Source organism: Oryx dammah, unplaced genomic scaffold (genome assembly GCF_014754425.2).
Source record: "Oryx dammah isolate SB20612 unplaced genomic scaffold, SCBI_Odam_1.1 HiC_scaffold_2, whole genome shotgun sequence".
In the NCBI taxonomy this organism is placed as follows: domain Eukaryota; kingdom Metazoa; phylum Chordata; class Mammalia; order Artiodactyla; family Bovidae; genus Oryx; species Oryx dammah.
This window is the reverse complement of record NW_024070186.1, coordinates 179,283,175-179,298,809: the sequence shown is the minus strand read 5'-3', so window position 1 is coordinate 179,298,809 and position 15,635 is coordinate 179,283,175. Positions and strand designations below refer to the sequence as shown.

Below are 15,635 nucleotides of genomic sequence, written 5' to 3'. Positions count from 1 at the left end.
ACCTGGTGCAGCCAAATAAACAAATAAAATAAAATAACCTTATCATCACCTCTTGATTCACACACACTTTAGATCCCAATTCCCTCTCTCCCTTTTAACTGGACCACTCCAACAGTTTACATAAACTACAGGCTGCTGGTTTTATTTTTTTTAAAGCAAAGATAAAAGCAAGATAGATCCCTAACCTTGACCCATATCTAAATAATGCCAGATTTCTGTGCTCCTTTTTGAAGTTTATTCACCTTTATTCATTCCTTGAGAGTGAAAGTGTTAGTAGCTCAGTTGTGTCCGACTCTCTTCGACTCCTTGGACTGTAGCCCACCAGGCTCTGTGGGATTTCCCAGGCAAGAATTCTGGGGTGGGTTGCCATTCCCTTCCCTGGGGAATCTTCTTAACCCAGGGATCAAACCCAGGTCTCACGCATTGCAAGCAGATTCTTTACCACTGAGCCCCTAGGGATTCACTCCTTAACACATTCCAGTCTGGTTTCCATCATCATTGCTCCACCAAAATTGTTCTCATCAAAATCTTCAGCTACCTACATGTTACCAACTTGAATAGATAATTTCTTGTCCTCAGTCTACTCAACATCTCAGCAACATTTGACCAAGTTGATAGAATGCTTTTTTTTTTTTTTTGCCTGCCCATTATCTTTTTCTCTACCAAAATATTCTGATCCTCTCCTAATCTTTCTACCTTAGGAAATGATATCACCAACCTGCAGGTCCTCATGACTATGTCCCTTTTCTTAAACTCCAATCAAGTTCATCAGCAAGGCTTGTTCTTTCTGCCTCCTAAATATTTTTCTAATCTGTCTACTCCCATGCCATCTCCACTGCAATTACATTAAACTAATGCCTCCTATTTCCCTAAATAAGCCACCTACTTTTGCCTCAGGGCCTCTGTACACACTGTTGTCTTGCCTAAAACTGAAACACACTCCAAGTCCTAAATGGCCCAAATTTCACTCTAGGGTAACAATCTCAAAGTCTTCTTGAATTCCAAGTCATTCCCAGATAACCCCATGAGAAGAGGAGATATTTCTACACCACTTTTTAGACACTCTTCTGATGCACATCCAAAAGAGATGCTCAGACCGTTGGTTATTCTAAGTAGAAAATAAAGCTTGATATATGACCAGATCTAAGTTCATCTCTAATCATAGCAAAACTGGCTTTAAACTTCCTCTTGGCTTTCAGTTCTTCCCATAGTAAATGAAGACAGCATCAGGCTTACCATTTCGAATTCATATAGCAGCCTGGAAATGAATAGACATAGTATTTTATAACTCCTCTTGTCAAGAGGTATATCTCTTCATCCCTTCAATCTGAGCTTGACCATGTAACTTGTCTAGGCCAATGGAGCACTAACACAACGCAAGCAGACGTTTGGAAGTGCCTGTGCACCAGGGCTTCCCTTCTCTTGTTCTCTTGTTGAATTTGGAAACCAGCCATCATTTGAAGAGGACTGAGCTAGCTTGTTAGGCATGGAGACACAAGGTCCAGCCAGTTTCAATTGTCTTTGCCAATTAGTAGACTTATGAGTGAGACCATCTAAGATCAACCACCACCAGCCAGCCTGCCAGCTGACTAGCTGTATGAGTGAACTAGGCAAGTAATTCTGTCCAGATGATCCCAGCTGCAGTTGTCAACTTGTAGTATATTGAGCTATAAATGATGGTTGCTTGAAGCCGTTAAGATTTGGGGCGCTTTGTAATGCAGCAAAAACTAACCGATACACCTCTGGAAGGAGTCTTTTCATATTGCAAATACAATTATGCTACTTCCCTTTGTAAAATATTTAAAAGGTTTTTCATTGATCTTGAGATAAAACCCAACTCATTTTAGCAAGGCCTACTGTGACCCACTGACTCAATGGACACGAATTTGAGCAAATTCTGGGAGACAGAGAAGGGCAGGGAAGCCTAGCGTGCTGCAGTCCATGGGGTTGGAAAGGGTTGGACACAACTGAGCAGCTGAACCACAACAGCTGCGACCCACACCATCTGGATGGCCTCACCTCCTGAGGTCTCCCTGTTTTTCCTCTTGAAGTGGTCCCGCTTCTCAGACACCCCATTCCCTCTCCCTGGAATCCTCTTCCTGGCTCTTCACCTGGTTGACTCCTGTTCTCCTTTCAAGTCATAACTTAAATACTACAGCATCAAAGGGGACTCCTTTGAGCAAATCTTCCCCTATGCCCCTCAACATATTTGTCTCCAGTTATATATTCTCATGCTACCCTATTATTCTCCTTCTTAGCAAATACTCTAATTTGAAACAATACATAGTCTTATGTGACGATATGTTTATTAGCTGCCTTTTCCACTGGATTGTAAACTCCATGAGAACAGGAAGTCTCAATTTGTTCACAGATGTGGCCCCAAGCCTTGCACACCACCAGGCACATAGGGTTGGGGATAGGTATTTGGGGGAAGGGAGCTTATCATAGAGGTTATCAGTGCAGGCTCTGGAGAAAAGCGCCTGGACTCAAATCCGAGCTTCATCACTTACAAACGGAGTGACTTAACTAACTCCTTTGTGCCTCAGTTTTCCTATCTCTAAAATGGGGATACAAATAGCATCTCCACATTGAATTGTTGGGTGGATTATGCTCAGGAATAGTTCATTTGGGGGACTTTCCTGGTGGTCCAGTGGTTAAGGATCTCCATGCCAATGCAGGAGACTCGGGTTTGATCCATGGTTGGGAAGTAAGACCGCACAGGCCTTGGAGCAACAACGACCACACACTGCCACTAGAGAGAAGCCCGCTTGCCAAAACAAACATCCCATGCACGGCAACTAAGACCCAACGCAGCCAAATAAATAAATATTTTTAAAACGTTAATTATTTCTTGCTGAACAGATGCCAGCACACCTAGAGAACGGTGAACCAGGAGCTTCTGACACGGCCAACGTGTCCTTCCTCTGTGGATACAGACACTGCCATGATTAAATTTACATGTGTCTTCCCTGTGGCTAGTTTCTCAGCCAGCGCTCTGTCTCATTCTGCCAAGGTGTGGTCTCAAACTCTAAGCCACCTCTGAGAGGTGTCTCCGGACATCTGAATGAGCCCCCAAGCACTGAGCACTGGATCCTGACTTCCGCTTCCACACCCAATTTCTCCCACGGGGAGTCAGTCATTTAGGGTCAAAGGACATGGTCTCCTAACTGCTGTAACTGCCGTTCCTATCACTTGATGATCCCTTTGGGTGAGCCGGGATCTGGAGCCAGCAAACATCCACCCAAGAAACAGTTCTGACGGCCCCAGGAAATCCATCAATCGCCCTTAACACATACAGGCACGCACACATGCAGGACAGGAGCTGGGCCTTCTGCATTGTCTTAGTGAGCAAACCATCTCAGGAGGGGTTGTTGGGTACATTTCCAACCATCAGGTTCCCAGAAGCTAGTCCTTCAGACTCTGGACAGAAAGATCGTAAAATCTAGGTACTTCTCCCAAATGTTTACAGTCCAGGGGAGAGGGACTCCTAAGAAAAGCCAGGAGAGAGAGAGACAGAGGGTGGGGGTGACGAAGAGAGAAAAGGAGAGGGGACTGGAAAGAGAAGAGCTGAGAAGTAAGAGAGGCTGAGAAGAGAGAGGAGGGAGAAGACAGGCAAGGCAGGGTGCAGAGAAGGGGCGCACATGCCAGCCGGCACAGCCGCGCAGCGCTGCCCCCAGGAAGCCTGCGTCTGTTTGGCGGGGCGGGAGCCGCGGGTCCCCAGAGCCCGCCGACACTTCCCGGCCAACGCGCCCAACCAGGGTGCCCGTGCACGCTAATGAGGCGGTCTAGATCGGCTTCACACACGATCGCTCCAAGTGTTCAGGAACTTACCGGGCTGCGGAATGATGGGGTACAGCTCCCGGGGGACCGCCCCCCACCCCAGCAGAGGGGCCTTGGCCTCCAGGTACCCGGTGCTCACAGGTTAGTGGAGGCAAGACGACGGGTTTTCCATTTAGGCCGGCGCCAACCCAAAGGGAAGGGAGAGCCAGACCAAAAGGCAAAGGAGAGGAGGGGAACCTGCTTGTGTTTTTGTATTTAAATTGTTTTTGAGCCCACGTAGCCCTGGGAGTCACATGCTGCCTCCAACATCACCGGAGTCATCACATGATACAGGTCCTCCATCATGTGACGAGACGAATCTGCCTAACTTCAGCCCCCCTGCCCCCACCTCCAGCTCAGAGAATGGCAGATAAAGTGCTTCTGGAGGAGCCCCCTCCCTCTCTAGAAATCAACGATAGAAGGAGGGATGCAGATGGAGGACCTCAGAGCCCCAGCAACGCTCGGATCTTGATGAATAGTTAATATGCCTTTCTCCCTCCTAAGCTACTGCGACTTGGAGCAGCGCCAGCCTCATTTGAATTCCAGCCTTTGTGAATAACTCAAGTGTCGCCACCGTTGCTCCAGCAATTGCAGGGCTTTCGAGCTCACACCATCCTGCCTCGTTCTGGAACACCCGACTGGGCTGCCTCCCCTCCCCACAGCTTCCATGCCTCCTTACACAGCAGTGGGAGTGGGGCGGAGGTGGGAGGCGATGGAGCTGCCGAAGCAGAGACGCTCCTGCTGAACCTTCTAGTACCTACCCCCCCGCCCCTTTTTCCCCACTAGCTGCAGTAGGAGTCAGGTGGGGCCCGTCTGGCTCTGATTAGGCTGTCTTCCTCTTAGCGATCTAGCTCTGTTCTGTCTGTAGCCCTCTCTGCACTTAGGCATTCCTTCGTTTCCCTCCTTAATCAGGATTCAGTGAAATAGATCTGGCTGGAAAATCTGTTAGGCTTATTTCCTCCCATTGCAGTAACCTCCTTTTCTCGCTTGTTCCTACACCCAAACAATCTTTTATTAAACAAATTCATGTGTGTGTGTGTGTGTGTGTGTGTGTGTGTGTGTGTGTGTGTGGCGTACCTACTACATTGTGGATCTTGCGCAAGGGAAGAGAAGCGATGTTACAGAAAATGCACAAAGTGAGCTCTCCATCCTGGAGGCGCTCATTGTTTGTTAGAGGCAACAGAAACAGCAACAGATGTAGCAGATGCAAATTTCAGAGTCACACAAACTGAGGCATGAGAAATGTGAATCTTTTATTGGTCTGCTCCCCAACCTCACCTCTCCCTCCAGCCTCCCCGCCCCCCGCCCCCATCCTACCCGTATAGTAAATTTAATCTAATCATTTCCGAATAAACTCCTCTGGGTGACTTTTCTCTGCTTCAGATTTAAAATCAAATTAAATGTTTGTTCTCTTGTCACTCTCCATACTAGGGTTGCTACTAAGCTCTGACACTGACTCAAATAAATAAACAGGTAAACAAACTATACGGACCTCTTTCCTTAGAAGAAAACAGTATCACTGTCACTTTATAATTTGGGGGCCTGTTTGAGCAAGGAAGATTACAATTTAAGTTCAGATGAGCAGCAGTGTAAAATGCCCATAGGAGGAAATCAGAAGTTTTTCCTAATCAGAAATTTTGTTCTAAGTCTATATAATAAGAGCAGAGGTGTCTGTGGTAGGCACAGGTGGCTGAGTTTACATGATGTGATACATTAAGCTTCCTGTGTGGGGCAGAATGACTACGTAGGGTAAAATTGTTTTCAGTTCAGTCGCTCAGTCGTGTCTGACTTTTGTGACCCCGTGGACTGCAGCACGCCAGGCTTCCCTGTCCATCACCAACTCCCAGAGTTTACCCAAACTCATGTCCACTGACTCAGTGATGCCATCCAACCATCTCATCCTCTGTTGTCCTCTTCTCCTCCTGACTTTAATCTTTCTCAGCATCAGGGTCTTTTCAAATGAATTGGCTCTTTGCATCAGGTGTCCAAATTATTGGAGTTTCAGCTTCAACATCAGTCTTTCCAGTGAACACCCAGGACTGATCTCCTTCAGAATGGACTGGTTGGATCTCCTTGCAGTCCAAGGGACTCTCAAGAGTCTTCTCCAACACCACAGTTAAAAAGCATCAGTTCTTCAGCACTCAGCTTTCTTTATAGTCCAACTCTCACATCCAGAATGATTACTGGAAAAACCATAACCTTGACTAGATGGACCTTGTTTGGCAAAGTAATGTCTCTGCTTTTTAATATGCTGTCTAGGTTGGTCATAGCTTTTCTTCCAAGGAGCGAGCATCTTTTAATTTAACAGCTGCAGTCACCATCTGCAGTGATTTTGAAGGCCAAAAAATAGTCTGCCACTGTTTCCCCATCTATTTGCCATGAGGTAATGGGACCGGATGCCATGACCTTAGTTTTCTGAATGTTTAGTTTTAAGCCAACTTTTTCACTCTCCTGTTTCATTTTCATCAAGAAGCTCTTTAATTCCTCTTCACTTTTTGCCACAAGGGTGGTGTCATCTGCCTATCTGAGGTTATTGATATTTCTCCTGGCAATCTTGATTCCAGCTTGTGCTTCGTCCAGCCCAGCGTTTCTCATGATGTACTCTGAATATAAGTTAAATAAGCAGGGTGACAGTATACAGCCTTGATGTACTCCTTTTCCTATTTGGAACCAGTCTGTTGTTCCATGTCCAGTTCTAACTGTTGCTTCCTGAACTGCACACAGATTTCTCAAGAGGCAGGTCAGGTGGTCTGGTATTCCCATCTCTTTCAGAATTTTCCACAGGGTGTAGACAATTAGAGCAATTATAATTTTGCACACCTAAGTTTGTGTGACAGTGAAATCTGAGTTTGCTATTTCTGAGTTTCTGATGCCTTCTCTAGACAATGTGCACCTTAAGGACAGAGGTACTGCCATATGCATTCTACAATTCATATTCTTTGTTAACACATCCTGATTATGGTTCCAACATCAATATTTCCAGCCCCAGGGATGACTCCATTCCTCTTTACCAGAGATTGCTCCAGGGATTGACATGTGACCATTCTTGCCAGAAGCTTCTGGTGCTGCTGGACCCTCCTTTATCCTGCTTGATAAGAGACAGACTCACAAGGAAAAAGTTCTTTCCTTCTGTGCTACTTTTTGTTCATTGGATATGGTCATGGGAGACAGCCTTCATGTGTCAATGAGGTAAAAAATGTCATTGGCATAACACTAGATGTTATGAAGGACAGGAAAAAACACTTTTAGCCACATACTTTTATCACCTGTGGTTGGAACTTATCCTAACTGATACAGCATCCTTTGAGTTTGTCGGTTGCCTCCTGGTCATCAATGGCCTTGGAAGAATAGCATCAGTGAAGTTGTGGAGGTGGATGTTTGATGATAGTGAGTCGAGATGTAAATTGGAAAATTCTGTTCCCAACAATATGGAGGACCAAATAAGCACAGGGAAATTCCAGATGAAGTATAACACCTTTAAGTGCACAGCTGAGTGCTCTAGAAGGGAAGAAGAAACAGAAAGTCAGAGAGCTAAGCACCTGAGTTAACACTGTGTCGACCTTGGGAGCTGGTGTTTAATGGGGACATGGCAACCTTAGGGAAGTGGGCAGCAACCTTGAGCAGTGTAGAGACAAAGTCTTGTGTCTGGGGAGATGCAACAGAAATTTCCACAACAACTTAGGGCCCTTAAAGGGCTGCATTTTCACTGAAAATGTGCAACAGGAAAAACTCCACATTTACGTTCAAGAAAACATGCAAGTTTATGTGATTGGACCTGAAATCTGGGGAAAATCTCTGATGATTAATAACCAAGGCCTGTCCTCATGTGTCTTTGATGGTTGAATATACACTATTTGTATGACCCAGGAATACCCCAAGTGGAAAATAACACATAAAGAGAGGAGACCTGGAGAGGCAAACATAAAACTGATCCCAAGGCAAGCTCCCTAAACTCAGGCTCCACAGAATTCCCACAGATTAAGTTCCCACTGCAGATGAATTCATAATCCAAAATTATAAAGCATCAGTTATAACATACAAAGCCCTAGTAGACAGAACAAGAGCAATATTTGATCCTTATAAATTCCATGCAACAATACAGTTAAATGAAGACTATTTTAAAAAACGTTATGCTTAACTTTTTAAAAAGAGATTATTGGCTCTTAATTCCAAAGAAGATGGAATAACAGGAATTTGATGTATCCTTCTGCATGAAACAACTTAAAAGATTAAATAAAACAACAGTTTTCAAGACATTGAACATTAGACAACAAAGGACAGATGAAACAAATGCTAGTAGCCCTATTATTGCCCCATGTTACTACCTGGAGAGAGAGTCTCCAGGTTGTAGTAAGAGAGGTGGGACTCAGACTGAGGCTGGCAGTCTCTGTGAGTTGAGGAGACAGACCAGGGAGATCACAGAGGCCAAGGCAGTTAAAGTTTGCCGGGCTGGAGAGGAGAGAGCCTCGCAGGGAATGAGCTCCAGAGATCTTCAGGGGTGCCCTTCAAGTCTCCAGCTGAGTACAGATCATCACATGTGATATCACATGTGATCAAACATCTGATAAAACTACCAAAGACAATTAAAAGAACCACCCTAAAAGGAACCAATTCCTGGGGCACATACAGGGCCAGGAATAATTCCTGCTCACCACCCTAAATTGCAACACTTTGTAATTATTGGGTAGAATACTAAGAAGTGCCTTGCTGCAGTGCTGCTGCCGCCAAGTCGTGTCAGTCGTGTCCGACTCAGTGCGACTCCATAGACGGCAGCCCACCAGGCTCCCCCGTCCCTGGGATTCTCCAGGCAAGAACACTGGAGTGGTTTGCCATTTCCTTCTCCAATGCATGAAAGTGAAAAGTGAAAGTGAAGTCGCTCAGTCGTGCCCAACTCTTAGTGACCCCATGGACTGCAGCCCACCAGGCTCCTCCATCCATGGGATTTTCCAGGCAAGAGTACTGGAGTGGGGTGCTACTAAGTCCAAATAATCCCCAAATTAAATACAACTCTAGTTCAGTCAAATAAACTTTAAAAGCAAGCCTTAAAAGAATTGATATATTTCTGAATAGCTTAACTGATTCCCATATCAAAGTTCAATAATATTTAAAGAAATACAAAAACATCCAAGCACACATAAAATAAAATTCCACAGTTCTACCATCCAATCTTGAATATTGTCAAACATGCAAAGAAACACAAAAATATCACACAGTGGGAAAAAATAAATAAAAATGACACAAAATGGAATTAGTACGTAAGAAAATCCAAGCAGTTATAATAATTACGTTCCATATGTATAAAAGTCTAGAGGAAAGATGAAATATATTAAGTGGAAACATGGAAGATATAAAAATGACAAAAATCAAGCCTCTAGATATGAAAACTGTAATGACTGATATAAAAATTATAATGTATAAGATTAGAAGCAGATTATGCTTGTAAAATAGAACATTAGTGAATCTAAAGACTTAAAGGGGCTTCCCAGTTGGTGCTAGTGGTAAAGAACCTGCCTGCCAATGCAAGAGACAAAAGAGACACAGGTTGGATCCCTGGGGTGGGAAGATCTCCTGGAGGAGGGCATGGCAACCCACTCCACTATTCTTGCTTGGACAGTCCTATGGACAGAGGAACCTAGTGGGCTACAGTTCATAGGTTTACAAAGAGTCAGACAGGACTGAAGCAACTTAGCATGTATTCACACAAAGACATAACAATAGAAACAATCCCAAGTGAAGCATGTAGAAAAAAAAAGATTGAAAGAAATTAGCTGACTATTGTGAGCTTTGGAAAAACTTCAAACAGCCTAATATACATGTACTTGGAGACCCTGAAAGGAGTGGGATAGACAAAATATTTTAATAAATCGCAGTTGAAATTTTTCTAAGTGGATAAAAACTACAAACACACAGATCTAAAAAGCTAATCAAATACCAAACACAAAAATAAAACTACACCAAAGAATATCACAATCTAATATTTAAAAACCAATGATAGAGAAAAATATTAATAGCAGTCAGGAGTCACTTCACATTTGTTAGGATTGCTATTATAAATAAACTATATTTCACAGATGACATTCTATACATGGTAAATCCTAAAGATGCTGCCAGAAAATTACTAAAGTCCATCAGTGAATTCAGTAAAGTTGCTGGATACAAAATTAATATACAGAAATCTGTTGCATTTCTATACACTAACAACAAAATAACAAAGAGAAGAAGTTAAGGAAACAAGCCCATGTACCCTTACATCAAAAGGAATAAAATATCTAGGAATAAACCTACCTAAGGAGAAGGAAATGGCAACCCATTCCAGTGTTCTTTCCTGGAGAATCCCAGGGACGGGGGGCCTGGTGGGCTGCAGTCTCTGGGGTCGCACAGAGTCGGACATGACTGAAGCAACTTAGCAGCAGCAGCAGGAAGGAGGCAAAAGACCTATAATCTTAAAAGTACAAGACACTGGTGAATGAAATTGAAGATAATAGAGATAGAAAGATATGCTGTGTTCTTGGATTGGAAGAATCAATATTGTTAAAATGACTATATCACTCAAGGCAATCTACAGAGTCAATGAAATCCCTATCAATTACCAATGACATTTTCCTCAAAACTAAAACAAGTGATTTAAAATTTTCTATGGAAACATAAAAGACCCTGAATACCCAAAACAATTTTGAGAAAGAAAAACAGAGCTGGAGGAATCATACTTCTTGACTTCAGACTATACTACAAAGTTACGGTAACCAAAACAGTATGGTACTGGCACAAAATCAGATGCATAGATCAACAAAACAGGATAGTGAGCCCAGAAATAAACCCATGGGCTGATGGTCAGTTAATCCATGACAAAGTAGGCAAGAATATAAAATGGAGAAAAAACTGTCTCTTCAATAAGTGGTGCTGGGAAATGGAATAGTTACATGAAAAATGAATGTTGTGTACATGAATGAAGGTATGTGAAAACAATTAAATGAAAGAAAGAATGAAAATAGAGCATTCTCTAATATTAATACAAAAGTAAAATGGATTAGAGACTTAAATTTTAGACCAGACACTAATAGAACTCCTAGAGGAAAACTTAGGCAGAATAATCTTTGACATAATTTGTAGCAGTATTTTTTTTGCATCCATCTCCTAAAGTAATAGAAATAAAAGCAAAAAAACAAAAACAAATGGGACTTAATTAAACTTAAAGGTTTTTACATAGCAAATGAAATCATTAAGAAAATGAAAATACAGCCTACAGACTGGAATAAAATATTTTCTAACAATGTGACCAACAAGGGGCTAATATCCAAAATGACAAACAGCTCATATAACTCAATATCAAAAAAACCCTGATTTTATTTTATTATTATTATTTATTTATTTATTCAAAAATTGGGCAGAGGATAGATGTTTTCCCAAAGAAGACATACAGGTGGTCAACAGGCAAATGAAAATGTGCTCATCTAATCATCAGGGAAATGTAAATCAAAACCACAGTGAGATAATATCTCACACTATCAAAAAGACAAGAATAACAAGTATTGGTAAGGATGTAGAGAAAAGAGAACACTCATGCACTGTTGGTGGAAATCTAAATTGGTATATCCACTATGGAAAACAATATGGAAGTTCTGCAAAAAATTAAAAAAATTGAACCATATGAACTGGCAAATTCCACTTCTGGGTGTTTATCCAAAGAAGGCAAAAACACTATTTTGAGAAGATATACAATCCCCTATGTTCACTGCAGCATTATTTTCAATAGCCAATATATGCTAGCAACCTATGTACCCACAATCAGATGAATGAATAAAGACGTGGTATATAAATATAATGGACTATTACTCAGTCATAAAAAAGAATGAAATCTTTCCATTTGTGACAATGTGGATGTATGCATAGAAGGTTATTTTGCTAGGTGGAATAAGTCAGATAGAAAAACAAATGCCTTATGATTTCACTTACATGTGGAATCTAAAAACCAAAAAAGAAAACAAACAAAAAAAAACCAGAAACAGACTCATAGATACAGAGACAAAAATGATGGTTCCCAGGCAGGGGATGGGGGAGGGTAGAATGGAAGAAACAGGTGAAGGGGATTAAGGCGTACAAACTCTCAGCTATAAGATAAATAAATCATGGGGGTGTAATGTACACATAGGGAATATAGTCAATGATATTGTAACCTGTGTAATGACAGATGATAACTTGTCTTATGGTAGTCATTGTTTTATAATGTATAAAAATACTGAATCAGTAGGTCATACACCTGAAACATTAATTTTGGCTTATTATAACTCAAAAAACTTTAATTTAAAAAAAGTTCATGGAAAGGTACATGGAAAACAAATCCCTTACTTATACACTACAAACAATCAGAGTGAACCAAAAAATAAATAAATAAATAAAAGAGGTTGGAGGAAGAGAAAATGAAATAAGGGAACAAGCAGAAGAAAAAGTTACTGATCTAAAGGAAGAACGTAGACTGATATAGGTCAACTTAGGTTGACCAAGGATTCTAGTCATGAATTTACAATGGCCTTGAAAACATGAGCAGTCCAGAAATTTATGGAATCTTTGGGGGAAACTTAGACATATTACAGGCCAAGTTTTGCTAATCTGGAGGACTTGGCCAAGTCCCCAGCTACACATTGTCTAACAATATTATTGATGATAGAGAGTAGGATTGAGGGATTCCAGCTACACATAGTGGATTCAACATATTTCCTTCTGATTCTTCCTGAAAATTCACTCTAATGATAATAAAGGGAGAAAAGGGGGCACAAATGAAAAAGAATAGGAAAGGAAACAGATCAACACATTGCTGGAAGATGACATTCAAACGAACAATCAGAAAATCAGAGTTCTGAATCAGTAGCCCAAAGTCAAACTATTCACAACACAGAAGTCCAGGCAGAATCAGAAGACACAGGTGATGCTGCTGAAAGCAGGAATGCAGTTTGGGCCAGAAGAGTGAATGCACAGCAGTTCATCCTGCAGAAGGCAGATTAGCGCTCTAGAGAGCAGTGCTTCTCAACCCTTGGCTGCACATTGAAACCACCTGGGGAAATGTACTTTTAAAAATTTTTATTATGCTTTTTCACATGAAGGAAATTGTGTAAATCTTTTTTAGATTTATTTTTTGTTTTAACTTTTTTTGGCTGTGCTGGGTCTTCATTGCTGCTCATGGGCTCTCTCTAGTTGCAACAAGTGGGGGCTAGTCTTCAGAGCAGTGTACAAGCTTCTGATTGTAGTGGCTTCTCTTGTTGCTCAGCACAAGCTCTAGGTCCACGCTTCAGTAGTTGTGGTGTACTGGCTTAGTTGCTCCTTATCGTGTGCAGTCTTCCTGGATTAGGGATCGAGACTGTGTCCCCTGCATTGAGAGGTGGATTCTTAACTGCTGGACCATCAAGGAAGTCCTGGGGAGATGTATTAAATCAGAAACTCTGGAGGGTAGCATCTTCAGCGTTTTTAAATGCCTCAGTCTTCAGTATTTTTAAAGTTCCACAGGTAATTTCAATATGCAGCCCCGTGAGAATCACTGAACAGAAAGGCTTGGGATTTGAGGACATCAGGCATAGCTGTAGTAGGGATGCTTCAACAAGAACAGAAAGATCGACTTAAAGTCTGTATACAGAGTGAAGTCTATCTGGCTTCCAAAAAAGTTTCTGGTAGCCAGCTTTGCAATTATATTGCACCTCCTCTATCCCATTGTGAAGAGTGGAAAATCCCTCTTTGGGAAACTAGACCAAGAAAAGTGCCTGGGAGATACTAGCAGCTGGGTCTCCCCTAATGAAATGATGCAACAAGAACAATAGAACCCACTAGACAAACCTCACACACAGTTTTTCATGCAAGGGGCAAGAACTAAAAGAAAAATAAAACAAAGCCTATCATCTCTCCACCAGTCCTATTATATCCATGAATAAAGAACAGAATGTTATTAAAAGGGAACAATAAAACAAAAAAAGAATTATGAGAAATTGTAAATATACTAGCAAAAATAAAAACTGGGAAATGTTGAAGTCTTCACCGCAAAAAACATAGATGGAAAATAGGAGGAAAGTGGTAAGAAAATTAGACAATCACCCAAGGAAATCTTAACATCTAAATATAAGTCCGAGGAGAAAAATGAAATGGGAGGATATTGTTCCACAAGTAATAAAACAATGTTTTCTAGAACTGAAAGACAAGAGTTTCTAGACTGAAAGGGCTCATAGAACACTCAGTGAAATAAATTTTAAGACTCACATCAGTGTACATTACTGGGCTTTTTAATGCACCCAGGATGAAAAAGTTCCCAAAAGTTTCCTGGGAGAGGAAAAAAAAATCATATATAAATGGATTAGAAATCAGAATGGATTTGAACTCCTTATCAGCAGAGCCAAGCTGCAACATGAGAAAGGCCTCCAAGTATAAGTGAAAACAGTTTCCAACCTAGAATTCTGTTCCTTGTCAAGCCATAAATCAAGGGTAAGGGTGAAGTAAGAAGACGTGTAATATTACAGGGGTTCAAAAAGTTTACCTCTCATGCATCCTTTCTCAGGAATTTACTAGAGCATGTGCCCTCTACCCCAAATGAGGAAACAAATCTAAAAGAGAGACACAGGATGGAAAACATAAAGATCCAGTCAGTGCAGGTGAGAAGGTGAGGGAAATTTCCAGGATAATAAAATGAACTCCTGGGGTCATAGCTGTGCGACAGGCTGAAAAGGAATAAATGTAAAGAAGGTTCTAGGAGAATTATCACACACACAAAAAAGATAAAACCGAAGGAATAAGATTTATTTAAATATTCCAAGAGGTTGTTTACATTTCTAATAATCTACAGGAAACAGAACACTTTTAAATTAGTTTAAAAATTTTATTTTTGTCTGTGCTGGGTTTTCACTGCTGTGTGAAAGCTCTCTCTCGTTGCAACAGGCAGAGGTTATTTTCTTCATTGTAGTGAGTGCTCAGGATTTTCACTGCTCTGGCTTCTCTTGGTTCAGAGCATGGGCTTTATGGTGCATGGCCTTCAGTAGTTGCAGCATGTGGGCTCAGTAGTCATGGATTGAGTTGCTCTGTGGCATGTGGGATCCTTCCTGACCAAGGATCGAACCTGCATTGGCCGGTGGATTTCTAACCACTGGACCACCAGGGAAGTCCTAAACATTTTTTTTTTTTTTTTAATGAACCAGTTATTAATTCCAGGAAAAATTAAAATTACAAGAAAGAAATCCTTATATACCAGATGACTTGATTCTGGATAACATATCGTAATGTACACACAATTTGATTTAGCCTAAATAATAAAACTTTTATTTGGAGGATGGGAGAGGATGTCTATGTGGTGGGGTGGGGGCAGGTGGAGGCAAGGAAGAACTAAAGTAATTGTTAAAACTTGAAACTGGAAAAGCAGGAAATAAGAGGAGCATGCTCTGTTTTTATTATAAAAAGGTTTGGGGTTTTATTTTTTTAGGTTTTTGGGTTTTGCTTTTGGGTAGTTTTTTGTTTATACATTTGTTTTTGGCCACAGCACTCAGCATGTGGGATCTGAATTCCCCAACCAGGGATTGATTTTGTGTCCCTTGCGCTGGAAAGCAGAGTCTTAATCACTGGATCACTGAAGAAGTCCCTACTTTTGTATATTAAAGAAACAATTAGCAGAGTTGAAATTGCTTCTGGAGAATTAGAGTTGGGGTGCATCAGCTTAGGGCAAGAGATTGAAATGCCTTGAAGAAATTTGTGGCTTTTAAAACTATGTACAACTTTGTTAAGAAACAAAATTTAAAACTTGCAAATTGAGAATGCATATGATGATCTGGGTGAACTTCATAAAAAAACAC

The 15,635-nt window shown here is 41.3% G+C and overlaps 1 protein-coding gene across 1 annotated transcript in view; it reads right to left on the bottom strand.

Moving 5' to 3' along the window:
* Positions 1 to 4,040, bottom strand: part of TNRC6A (trinucleotide repeat containing adaptor 6A) — a 224,131-nt gene extending 220,091 nt beyond the window's left edge. The window contains exon 1 of the mRNA XM_040257979.1: positions 3,832 to 4,040. The gene's annotated coding sequence lies outside the window, so the exon portion shown is untranslated. The remainder of the gene's footprint in view (positions 1 to 3,831) is intronic.
* Positions 4,041 to 15,635: the final 11,595 nt, after the last annotated feature.